Source organism: Panthera leo, chromosome B4 (assembly GCF_018350215.1).
Source record: "Panthera leo isolate Ple1 chromosome B4, P.leo_Ple1_pat1.1, whole genome shotgun sequence".
In the NCBI taxonomy this organism is placed as follows: Eukaryota; Metazoa; Chordata; class Mammalia; order Carnivora; family Felidae; genus Panthera; species Panthera leo.
In genome coordinates this window covers 139,051,020-139,068,161 of record NC_056685.1, presented here as the reverse complement: position 1 = coordinate 139,068,161, position 17,142 = coordinate 139,051,020, and the positions used below count along the sequence as shown (strand labels likewise).

General features: G+C 55.6%; 2 long non-coding RNA genes across 2 annotated transcripts; both read right to left on the bottom strand.

Annotated features, from left to right (window-relative positions):
• Positions 1-7,669: 7,669 nt before the first annotated feature.
• LOC122223765 lies at positions 7,670-10,260 on the bottom strand. The gene is made up of 4 exons (XR_006204465.1): positions 10,114-10,260; positions 9,283-9,433; positions 8,908-9,008; positions 7,670-7,712 (listed from the first exon to the last, which is right to left on the bottom strand). It is a non-coding gene; the product is annotated as an uncharacterized LOC122223765 (long non-coding RNA).
• Positions 10,261-12,754: 2,494 nt separating this feature from the next.
• LOC122223766 lies at positions 12,755-15,798 on the bottom strand. Its single transcript, XR_006204466.1, has 3 exons — positions 15,622-15,798; positions 12,931-12,989; positions 12,755-12,838 (listed from the first exon to the last, which is right to left on the bottom strand). It is a non-coding gene; the product is annotated as an uncharacterized LOC122223766 (long non-coding RNA).
• Between the last annotated feature and the right edge of the window lie 1,344 nt (positions 15,799-17,142).

Sequence of the window (17,142 nt, the reverse complement as noted above, 5' to 3'; positions counted from 1 at the left end):
ACTTACCTTAGGGTAAACATACCATATGTAATAAATATAACACACAAGATGTGTACTAATAGTTTAGGCCATCAGGGAGGCTTCTGGTCAACAGTGGGCTCTTCGTAGTTTAGTTTCTAGGGAGTCTAAATTATACGCAGACTTCGGGCTGTGCAGGGGCCGGTGCCCCTAGCCCCACAAGGTTCAAGGTCAACTATTCCACTTCGTTAACCTCTCCGTTTGCTCCATCCACGAATTCTGTTTTCTACCGAGATCCTGATCGATACTTGTTGCTACCACGAGGCACCAGGAACTTGAACCTCCAAATGGGATTTAGAGACTGGGTTTCTCACGTCGTGGGTGAACGCACGGGGCCCCCCTTGCTGGCCCAGAGTTTTGAACAGTAACTCCTGTACCTGCAGTACCTCGGGAGTGCTGGCACATGGTTGTGAGTCATGAAGCCACTGTTTCCCCTGAGCACCATGGCCACAGGAACGGTGACGGACATTTAGGTAATTGCAGGGTATGTGTGGCTCTGACCACATCCCTGGAGAGACTTTGAGAGCAAGTTAAATTAAGGGTCTTGCGCCGTGAAGCATGCTGGGATAACCAGAAGGCTTGTAGGGCAGCCAGAAATGAGTCTCTTCTCTTGAGTGGCCCCAGGGCAGCTGTGACTGAGGATCAAATACATGATACAATTGAGCGGTTTGCAGAGATTCAAAGTGGACATTCTGTACAACTCACAAGTTTCCTAACTTCCACGCTGGGATTAAGGACGGATTGGAGGGGCACCTGGGTCGGGGGGCTCAGTCGGTTAAGCGTCCGACTCTTGGTGTTCAGCTCAGGTCACGATCTCACGGTTTGTGGGATCGAGCCCCACGTCAGGCTCTGTGCTGACAGTGCGGAGTCTGCTTGGGATTCTCTCTCTCCCTCTCTCTCTCTGCCCCTCATCCACTCACACATGCATGCGCTATCTCTCTTCCTCAAAATCAACAAATAAACATTAAAGGGGCGCCTGGGTGGCTTGGTCGGTTAAGCGTCCGACTTCGGCTCGGGTCATGATCTCACAGTCTGTGAGTTCGAGCCCCGCATCGGGCTCTGTGCTGACCGCTCAGAGCCTGGAGCCTGTTTCGGATTCTGTGTCTCCCTCTCTCTCTGACCCTCCCCTGTTCATGCTCTGTCTCTCTCTGTCTCAAAAATTAAAAAAATGTTAAAAAAAAAAAAAACACAAAGAACTGACTGGAAATGAGTGGGACCTACGGAGATGTTTGGGAACACACAAGGAGCTGGGGACTTTGAACCTCCAAACACCCATGGGGGTCTCTCTCTGGCAGAAGCTGCTGGACTCCTGTTTCCGATGAGTTAACATCCTGCTGTATAAACACTTTTCCGTGACCTCATAAGGGGATGCCAGTTTTCTCAGGACTCCCTCCCAAGCCCCTCATGTACTTAAATCTCAGCTTAGCCCAGAGGGACGGTTGCAAGGTCTGCTTTGGGAGAAGGCGGGCAGCGTATGCGCAAAGCAGCCATAAGATCTCACCCGTTTGGATCAGTAGGTACCTAAGAACCCTTAGGGATGGATTCTGGCAGGCTAGACCGGAAACAAGGCAATTTAAGCTTGGATCGGGGCAAACGCGTTAGTAAGGACGCACTGGGCCGGGATGTAAAAGTCTCCACTCGAGCGGCTGGGAGCTCTAAGCATGTGCTGTGCCTGGACGCTCATCGGACACCCCACTGGTTGAAGATGAGTTACACAAATCCTTCCTGAGTGAGGTGACACGCTCCTGCCAGTTTGCCCGGGACCTGCTGGGTTTTAAAACCAAAACGTCCTCTCTCCCGGGCAGACTGGCCACCTTGGTGGAAGACTGGAGCGGTTCTCTCCTATACAACGCCGAGTTCAGCAGCCCCTAAGCCTTGCACAGGGCACTTCTTTCCCCGGGACATTAAGAACCCCTTGACCCCATGGTGGCTGCCCTCTGAAGGCCGGTGTCATGGTGGCAGGCTGCATCACTGGGCTCCAGTGAAACGTAACGGCAGTGAAATAGGCAAGTTTTCTCACTCGTCCCTTATTCAATGTTCTGGGAATAATGTCTTATTCTGGTGCAAGAAACGTGATTCGTGTCTCCATAGTGATTCACGACCTCACACCCTGTGCTTAGACTGTAGCCAGTTTACGGAACCGAGGCCCTCTCTCTGGGAAAGCCCAGTCCCTCTGGCGAAGGGCCTCACGACACGTACTCGGAATGTGCCCCAGTCCTTCTCCAGAGGGAGATGTGGCCATTTACCAGGACAGCTGTCAGGAAAGGGAAGTACTATATGCTATTCAGAGTTCAGGCTAACCCCTGGAGACCCAGCACACCAGCGTGGCCAACAGGGAGTCAGACGATCCACGGAGCTTGGCTTAAAGTGGTCTCACCCCGGGTCCAGTGGGTCGGTCGGGCCACCCCATGATTATCTGTGCGGGTTTTGAATGTGGACTCGGAAGAGACATTTGTAGCAAGCAGCATAAATCCCGCATGGTTTTCCTCTGTCTGGCAGGATGGCCAAGTGCAGGTCCTGAACTATTCTCTCCCACAACCGGGATAAGTATGGCCGTGCCACGTGCCTGGCGGATCTCGGAGGTCTGGCCCATCAGCAGACGGGGCAAGGGCAGCGGTGGGGCTTTGTCTCGTCGGCCGTTTCCTTCTGTTCTACGGCCAGAAGCCAGAAGCATGCCGAAGAACTAAGGACGAGTTTCAACCCAAACACTGGTGGCTGCTGATGGCGGCTGCTGATCGCAGCTACTGTTCCTGGTGTAGCTGATGAGGTTTGGGGGTGATGGTGGGGTTCACGGGGTTCGGAGCCGATGGCCAAGAAAGAATTCTTGAGGATGTCTTTGGTGCAAAAAGGTGATTTTACTAAAGCATGGGGACAGGACCCCTGGGCAGGAAGAGCTGCGCTGGGCTGGCGTTGTGCATGGTGACTGGTTATGGACTTTGAAGTTGGAGGGGGGCAGTAGAGGCTAAAGGGAAGCCTCCAGAAGGACTTTCATGTGCTAAAGACGACTCAGAAGATACCTGAGGCCTGGCTATTGTCAAGCTAAGGCTGTTGCCCTCTAGCAAAGCATTGACATTAGGAAAGGTAGGGGATACCTGGAGAAACATTCTACTCTGGATTTGCCTCCAGCATTTGCCCGTGGGCTGCAGGCTATAAGGACTCGTAATTTTATCTACATTTCCTTCTTGGCTTTGTTCCCCACATCACTATGGAGGGGAGGGTGATGTTGGGGCTCCAGGAAACAGTCTATGGTTTCTGGAGATGAGGCTAATGATGAGACAGCTTTTCTCTTGTAATTTACTGAGACATTTGCAAACTCATCAGTTTAACCATTTGTTTTCTGTCCTCTCCGTTGTCCTGGGGCAGCGGGAGGGCCTGAGGACCGTCCCAGGTACCCCACCTGGGGTGGGGGGCAGTGAGCTAGTTTGTGCTTTGCGCCCAGCTTGCCTGCTGCTCCCGAATCACAGTAGGTTAACCCCGGGCTGCAGAACCGGATCCCCAGCTGTGCTCTTTGCTGTGTCAAGAGAAATTTCAGTTTAGAGCCTCCTGGTCTCTGGTCCTGGGAAGCGCTCCTCAATTTCTTTGGTGAGTTCCGTCCCCCACCCCGTGTGAAAGCCTCTCCCGAAACTTAAAGCCAGGGTGTGTGACGTCCTGGACTGATGTACTCCTTTTTGCTCATGCTGTCTCCTGTCATCATTTCTTTGTCTGTAGGTCCCCCCTGGGTCCAGCCTCTGGAGAGTCCCTGTATTGTCATTCTGAGGCACCTTTGAGCAGAAGCCAAACTGGATGGGTGTGTTCCCTCTGCCATCGAGAGGAAGACATTTCTCCATTCTGGCGACATCTGCAACACCTTGCTGAGTCCTCAGTCCGTCGTGAAGACCTTACCAGACGCGTTCGTACACGAGCGAAGACTTGTCTTTTCTCCTCTTGAGCGGGAAAGGTGCCACTCTGCCCCGTCATCTGTGACTCAAACTTTCCTGGAGTCCGAGAGCGGTCCCCAGGCCAGTAGACAGTTAGCTTTGCCCAAAGATGACGATGTCTCATGGTTGCAGGCAGTAAATGACTGAGCGTGTCACGTGACCGCGGGCAGCGGTGGGGGCGGGGGGGGGGGCCTGCTCACAGCTGCCGCTGTGCCCCCATCAGCCCTCTCGTCCTTGGACCGTGAAGCTATCCTCATTAGCGCTAAATGCGACTTTGCCACCAGCAAGGTCACTGGGAGAGACTCACACTCCTCTGTCGCCTGCACGACACCAAAAATAATGAAAAGACCATCTCCCAAATCAGGTTCTGGTGAGGCCCGTGGTGCCCTGATGGTGACATTAGAACAGACTAAATTGTTCTCATTAAAACGCAGCCATTGCCGTGGACGAGAAGGAGCCCCAGAGAGCGGGCTTCAGATCTACGCCTTGTTTCCCTGAATTATGGAGAATTAACCAGCTTCCATCCCTGCTTCCGGAAGGTGCTGGCGGTCTCTGGATTGGAGGGAAGGGGCCCACGTGACCACGGAGCCCGGAGGGGGTGGCGTGTGTCTGATTTTGCCTTCAAGAACAACAACCGCAAAAATGATGTTCGATCATTAAAAGCAGAGAAGAAGAGATATTTATATATGAAATGAGTGCTTTTGATTTGATCCCTGGAGTAAAATGTCATAAATAGCTGTTAATTTGGGTCTGTTTACTCAAAATTTAATGCCTGCAGAAAATCTATTTGAATCATCACGAATGTAATAATGTCTGCCAGGAAGAAGGCTGGGAGTGATAGCAGCAATTTGGGCTGAAGCTTGAGGATACTGGGGCTGGCATCTGCCGAAGTGGAGCCTAATTAATGTCTGTGCGCTCCCCGCCAAGCGGGCCAAACCCGCAGAGCATCAATCACAGGCACCGGCCGGCTCCGCGGGCCTCACCGCAGCGAGAAAACTCACTTTTTTTCCAGTGCTAAATATTAGTGCTATTAATATGTGGCCCTCGACTGTTTTCTTAACTCTTTTGATGAAAGGGGTTAATTATCACGATGATTATTTCATCATACGATTTGGTGGCTCTGCCTGGTGAGACAAAAGACGTTTCCCAGGACGAGAGGAAGGATAGCCAATAAAAGTTGTTACATGTAAACACCACACAACGCTCGCTAACAAATGGCCGCATCCCCGGTAATGATGTCCCCGGAGAACGGCGCTGGCGGTGGAGCGGGGACCTTTGGTCCCGGCTCTGTAGCCGAGCAAAGACAGGAGCGGGGGCCATTTGTTTTTCCAGACCATCCAAGGGCGAGTGCCCCCCGCCCCATGAGGCTCCTGCTCTTGCCACATTGTTTTTTTCCTGGAGTATTTCAGATATCACAGTATTTGGGTCAAAAGACCAGAGGAAATGCCCTTAATTTCGCGTCCCTTTCAGCCACCCTGGGCTGTAAGAGTTCGTTTCAAAAGCTGTGGAGTGACTGTGAGGGGGCTGCCTGCCTCCCGGGCCCTCCTGTGCCCTGCAGGCCTGGGGGGAGCCAGCTCCAGAGAGACCAAAGTCTTTAGCCAGGATTGAACACACTCGACACCATTTCCAAGCCCGTTTTCTTTCAGAAGAGCTAAGCTACGGACTCAGTCCCCCTAAAACCCCCATCTGAGCCCACGGGATTGGGCCGTGGCTCCAGGGTGTGGTCCGTCCCCGTCTAGGGCAGCCCCAGCTGGCGTCCTCACGGGCAGCAGGCTGGTTCAGGTGGACAGGGACGCAGCCCTTTCTTTCCACCCAAAACCGGGAGGAATGGTGTCTTGTCCTCTGCAGGCTGTGGGCCAGAGGTTCCCACCCAGCCTCTTTCTGGGTGAGCATCTCGGCCTCTAGGGCTTCCTCTCTCCCGGCGTCCCTGGGGGGCTCCGTGCTGTGCCCAGGGCAAGCGGCTGCTGTGGCCCGCCGTCTGTCCAGACACGGATCTCGCTCCCATCCCCTCGCCCAGACGAGTCCAGCCCCTCCCCAGGCTCACACTGGCTGCCACTCAGGGCTCGCGTTTCCTTCTGTTTCCTTTCTATTGCTGCTGTGGACACAGAATCTCCTCTGCGGGACTGGGCCGTCCTTCCGACCCCTGATGACCTCCGCTTTCTCCCTCTTAGCCCGATTCCTTCAGAGCCACGATGCATCTGCCCCTGCGTGCCCTGTGTTGGAATAACTCCAGTAATCTCAGGGACGCCAAGACTTTCTCGTCAGTCTGGGCCGCGCAGGAGTCAAAGGCCTGGCCGGGCCATCTACCCCCTGGGCTGCCGAGCAGGTGCTGGTCTGAGGCCGAGAGTCCTTCAGGGGCGATTACAAAGCAAGGCGAAATGCCAGCCGAGCACAGCTAACTGTCATGTAAATACGAACAGAGGACCTGTAAGATAATTACGGTGGAGTCGCTTCGGTGATTCTGACTCCTGGGTTGTTGGGGTAACTCCCCACAAACACACCCCCAGCTCAGGTGCTCTGGACACGGGAGGTTCGCTACGGGAGGCTCCTGGAGCAGAGACTAAGCACCAGGAGCCATCGGTGGGAAGGGACTCCGCTTCTGTCATAGGGCTTCATACGGCACCTGCTACGTGGCAGGAACACAGCAAGTGGTGACTGGGTGGGTGGACGGACCGGTACAATCACAAAATCAAAATACAGAGCAGTGTCTCTGCTGCCCCAGACCCTGTGGTCTTGGCCAAGTTCAGCCACTCCGTTTCCCCCGGAGACCCTCCTGAGGACATGGTGAGCCCCTCCTAAAGCCCTGGTTTACTGTCGAAGATAATTCACTCACAGACACGAGAGCATCCGTAACGCGGGTCAGACTGTCGAGATGTTTCTCGAGGCTGGAAATAAACGTATAACAACACTTGCATTTGGAAGCTGTCTTTAATGCGGCGCTAAAATCCCACCGGCAGCAGCCTCACCGTCGCCTCGAAGCTCAGCCTGTCGTTTCTGCAAAAACACAGAAACGAATTAAGGGGGAAGAAAATGAGAAGCTCAGCAGTCACTCCCTGCTGAGGCTGGCTGGCACGAGCGTGGGGGAACCAGCGGCAACGTCCGGTGATGCTGGGGCGGCCACTTAAGATGGGCCCCGGAGGGAGGCTTTCCGCAAAGAAAGGGGACATGGCCGCGAAGCTGGGCTTGTGGCTCCGGGAGGGTGGACAGGCCAGCAGAGCTCCGCCAGTCCCACCACGTCGTCTTCCGGTGCTTTCTCCTCTCTGCTGGGCCCGCCCCCCCGAGGCGCTCCCTTTCCGTGGAAGGCCAGGCACCAGGTCACCTCTCTATTACGGACGAGGGGACTCGGACTCAGCCCATGGCTGGCGTGGGGACTCCTGATGTAATAAAGACAGTTAATTAGGAAGGGGCACCAATGGATTTCATCAGATGCGCTCATTTCTCTCTGAACGACAGGTCAGGCTGCGCTCAGCTGGACGGCAAAGCCCCAAAGTCCCACCCTGGGGCAGCCCAGGGACCGTGTCCTTGAGACGGAGGCATGAGGGCGTGGGGACCCCTGTGAGCTCAGCTCTGAACTTCGCCCTGATCACCCAAGCGTCTGAGGCTCTCTGTACCTCAGCTCCCTCGCTGGGGCTGCCGAAGCGCAGACAGCATCGACGGGATGCGGCCTCCGGGGGCGTTCACGGGGCAAGTGCAGGTCAAGCGTCCTCAGTGCTGTCAGGGGCTGGCGCCCATCCGTTCTCCTGGCCGTGATTGTGTCACTGCAGTCCCCCCAGGACACTGTAGGACGCACACGTGTGTGATATAATCAATAGCAAAGCCAGGAAACATGTGGCCTTGAACCCCCACCCCAAGGGAACCCCCACCCACTCAGGCCTCTGAAAATCTCGGAGACACCCCTCAGGGAGCCTCCTGTTGATTCAGTTTTTTGAATGCATTTTTTTAATGTTCATTTATTTTTGACAGAGAGAGTGAGAGTGGGGGAGGGGCAGAGAGAGAGGGAGACACAGAATCCGAAGCAGCTCCAGGCTCTGAGCTGTCAGCACAGAGCCCGACACGGGGCTCGAACCCACAAACCGTGAGATCATGACCTGAGCCGAAGTCGGACGCTTAACCGACTGAGCCACCCAGGCGCCCCTTGAACCTATTTGAACAGAGGGCCCAGGCAGTGTCCGGGCTGAGAGTGCTCGTCTAGCTGGCCACACTTCGTACCAGGACAGGCCCCAGGACACTAGAGACCCCGTCAGAGTCAGGGTGAAGCGTCTGGGCTCTGGGGAGTGAACGGCTGAGCGAGAACCAGCTCTCGAGCCCTGCATCGCGGGCACCCTCCACCCCAGGCTTGCTCCAGCATCCGTGGAGTCCTTGGTGCCATTGCTGCTGAGCCAGTGGATGGATGGGAGAAGGCAGTGACGCCCAGCAGGCCGTCCAGGGCGGGTGGGCAGAGCCGTTGCAGGGACAGCCTGGGTGGAAGGTGGAGCAGAGCTGGGAGGTGACAGGGAGAACCCTCTTGTGACCCATCCTCCTAAATAGCACAGGGCTGGTTCCGCATGAAACCTCAGACCAAGCACAGGGACGGAGGGGGCCGGAAGGAGCAGGTGCATCCACAGCTAAGTGAGGGAGGGGAGGGGCCTGGGCCCTGCACTTCCTGGACCCCTGTGCAGCCAGGACACAGGGTGCAGAAAACTCCCCTCTAGTGCCTGGGGCTCCCAATGCTCGTCCTACCCACGCCCGGGGGCTGGGGGAGGGGGCGTGAGGGGCCCCTGTCAGGAGGAAAAGACAGGGGAGTAGAGAGGGCATGGTTATACACGAAGCGATTCTCTGCAGGCTTCATCAGTAAGCATCTGTTAATAAACACCGACCGCGAGAGCAGCCTGGGGCACAGTCTGTCCACCGTGCGTGACAGGCAGGGGGCTCCCAGTCCACACGGGGACTCAGCCATGGGTGAGTTTTCTAAGAAAGGCTGTTCACAGCTCACATGTGATGGAGGAGGGAGCCATCTTTTGGCCTAGAGAAGTCAAGGTGGGCTTCTCGGATGAGGAGACATCTGGAGAGGATCTTAAGGTTCTGGGTTGCACTCTGTGAACGGAAGAAGGTTGTCAGGAGAGGATCTTAAGGTTCTGGGTTGCACTCTGTGAACGGAAGAAGGTTGTCAGGAAGGCTAGGACACCCGAGCAGGGCTGTTTCCTTCACCCCATCCTCGCCCCTTCCCTGTCTACGCCCCTACACATGCATCTAATTTCCCATGAACCCAAAAGGAGAGATAGCCACAATTAATATCTTTATGCAAATGTTTTGTGCCTCAGGGCATACCCTTGCTGTGATTTATGAACAATGATTAAAAATAACTCACTTAATGTAATCTAACATGAACAAATACGAGGAGACGAGATTAAATTAAATTTCTTCCCCCCGGAAAAAGAACTCTGAAGGTCACCAGCCTCTTGGAAACACAGGTGCGTTCCTTCATTGGTGTTCAAGGTTTCAGGCCCCAAGATGGAAGCCTAAAAATAGAAGAGGCTGCATTTAATATATTGTCCCGAAGTTAAGTCTCTGCTTCCGGTGTATCGTGAGCCCCTGTAAGGTTTCTTTCTGCCCTCAGAGTCAAGGTTTGGAGCTGGGAGGTGCTGGCATGTTTATTCAACACTGGGGTCTCCCCCTCTCCCCCCCGCCCCAGGCCCACGTGCTTCCTTTCCAGGAAGGGCCCGGGGAAGAGATCAGCAGCATCCAGAACTTTTCCTACAATCCCTACTTTAGTTCAAATTACTAGTTTCCAGGTGCAAACCCCGCGTACAGCTTCCCAGAAACACAGCTTCACGAGGTCGCAGACCCAGGACCTGGAGCCAGGTTTCCACCCGCACAGACTGCCCGCGCATCCTCGTTGCCGAGTCAGTATGATCACGCCACGTGGGGAGGGTCGGGAAGGGCACATTTGCGGGAGAACCGCAGAGGACAGCGTTTCGCATAGGAAGTAATTTTTAAACCCAAGACCGAGAGCAGATACGAAACATAAATCATGTGACGTGGCCGTTTAAACATTTATCTGCCGTCCGGAACTATCACACGGGCATCTTGCTACGCCCACACCGGAAGAGGTCACACGTCCCCGCTTGGATGGGACACACGCACGCTGACTCAGGCGGCACGCCCAGACGTTCCTTCTGACATTCCACCCGCCACCTACTTGACAAGGGGACCAGCGCGGTCGGGAAGGTACGGAGGGGCCTCCCCCCGGGGCGTCTGTGCCCTCAGCGTCCTTCCTGGGGACGTCCTGACATTCTGGGTCGATTTCTTGAGCTCAACTCGTGACGGCACCAGTGGGCCTTTGCCTCCAAGAACACGTGCAAAGACACCGAGAGTCAGGCAGGTGACACATAATGTGGGATCATTTGCACCACAGGACACAGCAAAAGCCTCGCAAACGTCAGAGACCCCAATGACTCCCATTTCTTTGCGATGACAACCATCCATCCCTCTGTCCAGATGGGCAGGCCGCCAGCCTCCACCGGCTCACTCAGACGCCGCTTTGCACACACTCAGTGCGAGGGGCTGGGGGCCGTCCGTCCCTCTGTCCTGCTGTCCGCCTGGCAGGCCCGAGGAGGAGAGAGCTGTTTATTTCTTTTCTCTATGCAGACAACATGCCAACGTTGTCTCATTTAATACCTCTGGCGATTCTGAGGAAGTCTTACCTGCATAATAAGAATGTCTCATTGACGATATTCATTCGCTCACCCGTCCATTCGGCACTCCCCGAGTGCCGACTTCTTTCCAGGCGTCCTTCCAGGTAGGGGCAATGTGGCATCAGCCATAGAGAAAATGGTGCCGTCCTCAAGTTCACACTCTAACGGAATACCGCCTCTCAAGTACAGTCTGATACTCGTTGTCGGTCGTATAAAAGAATGCCGTATTTCGTCAATTCTAGGATGAACCATTGCTCGTAGCGCCTTGGAAATCCGGACGTATTTAGTCATGCCTGTTGGCCACTTGGTGGTCTTCTCACAGTGGTCAGTGCCTGGGCGTGTGCGCCTGAAGCTTGCAGAATGGGACCAGTGGCTTGGAAAATCCAGACCCCCAAGTGGATCATCCCCTTCCGGAGTGCTACACGAGTGCTGGGGATCACAGAGGAGCGTGCTGTGCGGACAGTCAGAAATACAGGAAATTCTTAATCGACAAGGTCCAGAGAATCAGACTGTAAATATGAAGCAGTCTTAAGAATACAGAGGTTGGTCAGCGGAATAACGGCCCCCCAAACTGCCCGCGTCCTGACCTCCGGAAGGCTACGAGGCAAGGAGGAATGAAGGACGCTAACCGTCTGACCTGGAAATAGGGAGAGTGTTTGGCTGCTTCTGAAGGTGGTGGGAGGGGCCGGGAGCCAAGGGATGTGGAGCCTCCAGAGGCTGGAAGGGGCCGGGCCATGGTTTCAGCCCGCGGACGTCAGCTGTCTGACCCACAGAACCAAAGGGTAAGAATCTTGTGCTGCTTCAAGCCACTCAAGTCGTGAAAATGTGTTACAAATCGATTGGAAACCAATACAAACGCAGTAGCAAGTTGACTTCACTTCCATGCTGCTGATGGCCACACAAAAGTGGTGTGGTTTGACAGCCCACAAGGTGCATGCCAATGCCACGTGGTAGGAGGGCGTGGCACACAAGCAGAACCTCTGGCGGTAGCTGAGGGTGATCAGCGGCACTCGGTGACACCTTACGTCTGATGAGTAAGTAACGACCAAGTGACGTAGTTATCCATGCACCCATTCTTGATGTGGAAACTGAGGCTCTGTGGGTCCTCGTGCTGGTAAGTACGGGCCGTGATCTCATTCCTCAGCTCACTCCCAAGTCCTTGTCTATCCCGGGGCATCCTCCTGGCCCGAGGTTGTGTCCAGGTCTCAGGAGGAAAATGCTGACCTTGGAGCTCAGATCTGGGGACTTGGGATCCAAGCCACGTGATCCAAAGGGCGTGGGGCCCATCCTCGCCTTCTGGTCCCGGAGAAGGAGAGTGGTGCTGGCCCAGCTTTGTGCCCCAAGGCCGGCCTGGAGTCCTGGCCCTCCTGCACAGGATGCTGCGGCCAGTTCTGAGTCTGAGAGGTCAGACGGATGGGTCTCTCTCCCGATGGCCCGCACCAATGAACGTCTTCCGTGCTCATGGCCTCGGGCTGGCTCTCTGCAGCAGCGTTTTCTAGAAGACTCAGGCGCTAAGCGCGGGTTTGCTCTTGCAATTTTGCAGCAATGACCCTCTGAAAATAACTCTCACAAAAATGTCACTTAGGGATCTTTACGGCCGGAGCTGTCCATCCGTCTCCCCAACAGGCCAGCTCCTGGCAATCCTTGAAAAAGACTTTTCAGAAAACCTGTGCAAATAAATCATTAATTCCTCTTCTTCCACAAGCTAGACGAACACAACTTTATAAACTTGAAAGGTTAAAGAAGGAGGAGGTGCCTCCCCCCAGGCTCCGCACGCATGGTGGGCATCCGCGGGCCTCCTCGCCCCTGGCCGGACTCCGCTCACGCTGTCGACGAGGCTCACGTGCATCCCGCAGTTCTCTCGCGCTGTGGTCCCTCCACCCCACGGGTCGCCACAAGCACCGTTTATGGGCCTTCCGGTGTGAGAGCAAGAGAAGGGTGAGGTTTGCGGAACTCACCCTGAGCCCCTGGGAGGTGAGCTGCACTGACCATCCTTTACGGGAAACGAGGCGCCGCGGAAATTTGTCACCACGCACCTCGAGGGCCCCGATGTAGCCGCTGGGAGCCAGGGGCCAGGAACGTGCCCTCCCTCCGCCCAGGGGCTGCTGGTCGTCCACCGGGCCTCACCTGCCGAGCTCCTGTTCCCTTGGCCTCTCCTGAAGACCTTTGTCTCAGATCCCAGCAGGTGCCCCACAGTCTAATCCCCTGGGCAGAGACTGTATGAGTTCTCTGCAAAGAAGTGGCTCAAGACGGGAGAAAATACCAGGAGACCCGCAGCCTGCCCCCACCCCGGGCTGCGCGACTCCAGGCAAGCCACTGACCTGCCGAACCCTCCGGGTCCCCATCTGTAACGCGTGACAGCCACTCCCCCTCATACGGCCTACAGGGAGGAGTATTTGGGGTTTGAGACGGGAAGGTGCAAGTGACAGCTTTTGAGAGTGATGGCTCTGCGAGTGGAGAGCGAGCGTCCGCCTGGTGGGGGGTTTGCCGGAGAGAGCAGAGGCCTCGGGATGGGAGGTAGCTCACCCAGCACAAGTCCTGCAGAGCCTGCCTGCTCTTCCAGGGCTCCCAGCAGCGCGTGGACCACTCCCTCGGGTACCCTCTCCCCCTGACCTGTGACCCGTGCCATCCCCTGGATCCCCGGGAGGCCTAGAGCCAACACCCAGCAGGCAGAGCAGAAAAGGGATGCCTGTCCCGGAGCATTTGTAGCGGGCCTTTGGGGTCCGTCGGGACAGAGAATGGTGTCAGCACCACATTTTTTGCAAGAACCTGTTTCGCAAACACGTGCTCCCTCCCGCAGGGGCCCTCCCCACGGAGGGTCCCCGGTCCGAACATGGAAGAAGGAGGAAGACTGGGGGTCGGGAGGCCGGGTTCTGCCTGGCCTGAGGCGCGATGCCACGTGAAGTTCGCACCTGCCCTCATCTGCAGAGGGGACTAAAGGGGCTGCGTGCGCGGACCCGCGGAGCCTCCCTCGAAGGGCAGGGGAGCCGGTGCCGGTGAGGACACCCCGGAGAAGGAAAAAGACAGAGCCCCCTCGTCGTGCCTCAGCCCTTCCCAGCCGCTTCCCGGGAGAAGTGGTCACAAGGCTGCCTCTCACCAGGGAGCGGAGGGCGTGTAGAGGGTTTTTGGTCACTAATTTGCTCGGACGGGACCCAGGAGCCACGTCTTCAACAACCTAGCACCTGGTCCGAGCTCGCGGTCAAGGAGAAGGGCCAGATCTTGGAGGAGGGGCCTGGAGGGGAAAGGCACAGGTGCACAGGGAAGGTCACGTGTAGATGTCACCGAACAGCCGGTCACCTGCGGGATGGCCCTTCCCCTTCAGAAGGACACGTGGCCAGAGGAGACTGTGCTCTGGCCCCAAAGATGCCGGTGTGTTCATTGTCCCAGGGGGAGGGGACAGGGTTTGGGGCTTTCTGCTGTGGGGTGATAGCACACCCTCCTGGACCACTTCGGTCACATCTCGGGGCTTCCGGGTCAGTCCTCGTATTGACCAGTCCTAGCAGAAATCCCGTCACATTGTGTAGCCAGAATCTCTGACCCTCCATATCTGACTGGCTTCCTGCTCCCCCTGCCCGCTGGTGACCTGCCTTCAGCAAGACTCCTGTCGGGTCACTTTAGTCAAGAACTACCCCTCGGTCTCAGCAACCTCCGGGCTCCCCGACCCTGCACCTTGGCTGTAAATCTCCACTTTCTGGTGGTTTTAGGAATCGGATCTGGTTCCACACTGGGGTCACTTTCCCTCTGTTGAAATAGTTACCGAATAAAACTGGTTTTTACCATTTTGACTACCAACTACCGTCCGGCTCTGGTTTTCTCTAACAGAGACAAGGACGCCGTCTCGGCAGTGGCGAGGGCAGAAGAGGAAACCCACAGGGGACACAGACGTTGGGAGGGACCCCAGTGCCACAGGCGGCCAGGGCGATACCCTGAGTCAGCAGCAGGTGTTACAGGATGAAATTGAGAATCACGCCCAAGGCTAGTGAGCCAGGACGCGGATACCCAGCAGAGCTCAGCCAGTTAAGCGTCCGACTTCGGCTCAGGTCCTGATCTTGTGGTTCGTGGAGTCAAGCCCCGCATCGGGCCCTGTGCTGACAGCTCGGAGCCTGGAACCTGCTTCGGATCCTGTGTCTCCTTCTCTGTCCGGCCCTCCCCTGCTCCTGCTCTGTCTGTCTCTCTCTCAAAAATAAATACACATTAAAAAAAATTTTTTTAAAGCATGTCTTGTGGTTTGTTTCTTTCTCGTCTGTTTCCTCCCCTTCCCATGTGTTCATCTGTTTTTTTTCTTAAATTCCACAAATGAATGAAATCACGTGATATTTGTCTTTCTCTGAGTGACTTACTTCGTTTAGCATCATACCCTCTCGTTCCTTCCACGTTGTTGCAAATGGCAAGATTTTGTTTTTTGATGGCCGAGTAATATTCCATTACTCATACAGCACCCCCCCCACACCCCCCACATCTTCTTTAGAAACAATTTGACAAAAAGTGTTAAGTGTCGTTAGGACTGAGCCTGAATGTATGTCAAGTACTCACCATCACCCCGCACTGCCTCGGACAGACAGGGAGCAGACGTGGCCCAGGACCAGGAGCCTGCAGGGGCCACGGACCCTCGGGACAGTGGAGGCACAGAGCCACTGGCCAGCACTGGGGACCGACAAACAACCAGCCCCACCCAGCCGGGGTCGGAGTGTCTGCCCAGGGGAGGTCGGCCGGGGCAGGAGAGGGGCCCAAGGACGGGAGGCTGGGTTTCACCGGGAGGAGGAGGAAAGACAGAAAACGGGAAGCAAAGAAAGTCCAGCTGGGCCAGGGCAAGAATAACTCAGAGTCTATGGCAGAGAACAAAGGCATGCCACCGAGGTCCTGGCAGAACAGAGGGCGGCGAGGAAGACATCGGGGAAACTCGGGGAGGCAGAAAGCCCCTGGGGACGCCCCCAAGCAGATCTCCGGGACGCGCGGCCCCAACAGCGCCCCCCAGAGACTCATGGCTTCTCCATCAGCCGGTCCCTCATTACCTTCATGAGCTCAGGCCATTGCTTCTCTGAGGCTCTTGGCACTTGTGCGGAAGCCTTCTTCTGCTCCTTCGTTCATTTGTTGCGGGACAAATAATCTCTCAGGCATTGGAATCGTATGCTCCACGGTAGCAGCTGGGGAGAGGAGACTCATTTTTCAAACGCCCCGGTGAGGGAACCCTGGCCCCCAGATGGTGCCTTGCTGCTCCCCCCGCCCCCACCCCTGCACCACCGGCGGTTCTGTGCAGAGGACCATTTGGAGCCAAGAATATGTAGAGCTGTGACTTCATGATGTGAGATTTATGTAGCATTAAGTTCCAGCCAGTACATGGTAATAAAGGGGACAGGAGTGGCCAGCGCTCCCACCCTGCCGCGCGAGGAGGGATGGGGGCGGGAGCTGCGGCGGGGGGCCATCTCCCCGCGCCCGGGCGGTACACGGCTGGCATCTGCAAAGCCCCTCGGAAGAAGGTCACGACTGCAGCAGTGAATTCCCAGAGGGCGCTGGAGATGCCTGGCTGTCCACGGGCTCAAGGGGCGGGTTTAGAACGTCAGGAAGGGGCGTCGAGTCCCGCCCAGCCGTGAAGTCCAAGCACGATGCTGAGCTGCCAGCACCTGCACGGGCTCTAGCAGAAGGGTGTTTGAGGAGCCAAGAGGCGCTTGTTGCAACGATGACTCCTCGCTCGGTGTTGCTTAAGGAAAAAGATGTCAACTCGTCAGATATGTTTTAAAAATTTTTTTAATGTTTATTTATTTTTGAGACAGAGAGGGACAGAGCATGAGCGGAGGAGGGGAGAGAGAAAGAGAGAGAGAGAGAGAGAGACCGAAACCGAAGAAGGCTCCGGGCTCTGAGCTGTCAGCACAGGGCCCCACATGGGGCTCGGGCTCACGAGCTGTGACATCATGACCTGAGCTGAAGTGGGATGCCCAACAGACTGAGCCACCCAGGTGCCCCTTAAAGCAGCATCTTAACGGTCCCTTCTCATTATTCGTGGTAGTTATTTTTGAGACAGAGAGAGACAGAGCATGGTGGGGGGGGGAGGGACAGAGAGAGGGAGACACAGAATCTGAAGCGGGTTCCAGGCTCTGAGCTGTCAGCACAGAGCCCGACGTGGGGCTTGAACTCATGAACCGTGAGATCATGACCTGAGCCGAACTCAGACGCTCAACAGACTGAGCCACCCAGGTGCCCCTCATCAGATATGTTCTATAAAAAATAAACCATAAGGGGGCACCTGGGTGACTCAGTTGGTGAAGCATCAGACTCCTGATTTCAGCTCAGGTCATGATCTCACGTTCGTGAGTTCGAGCCCCACGTCGGGCTCTGCGCTGACCATGCTCGTGCCCTCTCTCTGTCTCTCTCAAAACAATAAACAATAAAGAAACAAACTGTAAACTCAGGAATACAGACACCACTGTGATTTCAAGTATCTTAAGGTCTGCGGCGAAGAATTCTAACATCCTTACTTATTTAATAATTCATTTTATCCAATGTTATTGGATAATAATTCATTTGTCCAATGTTAT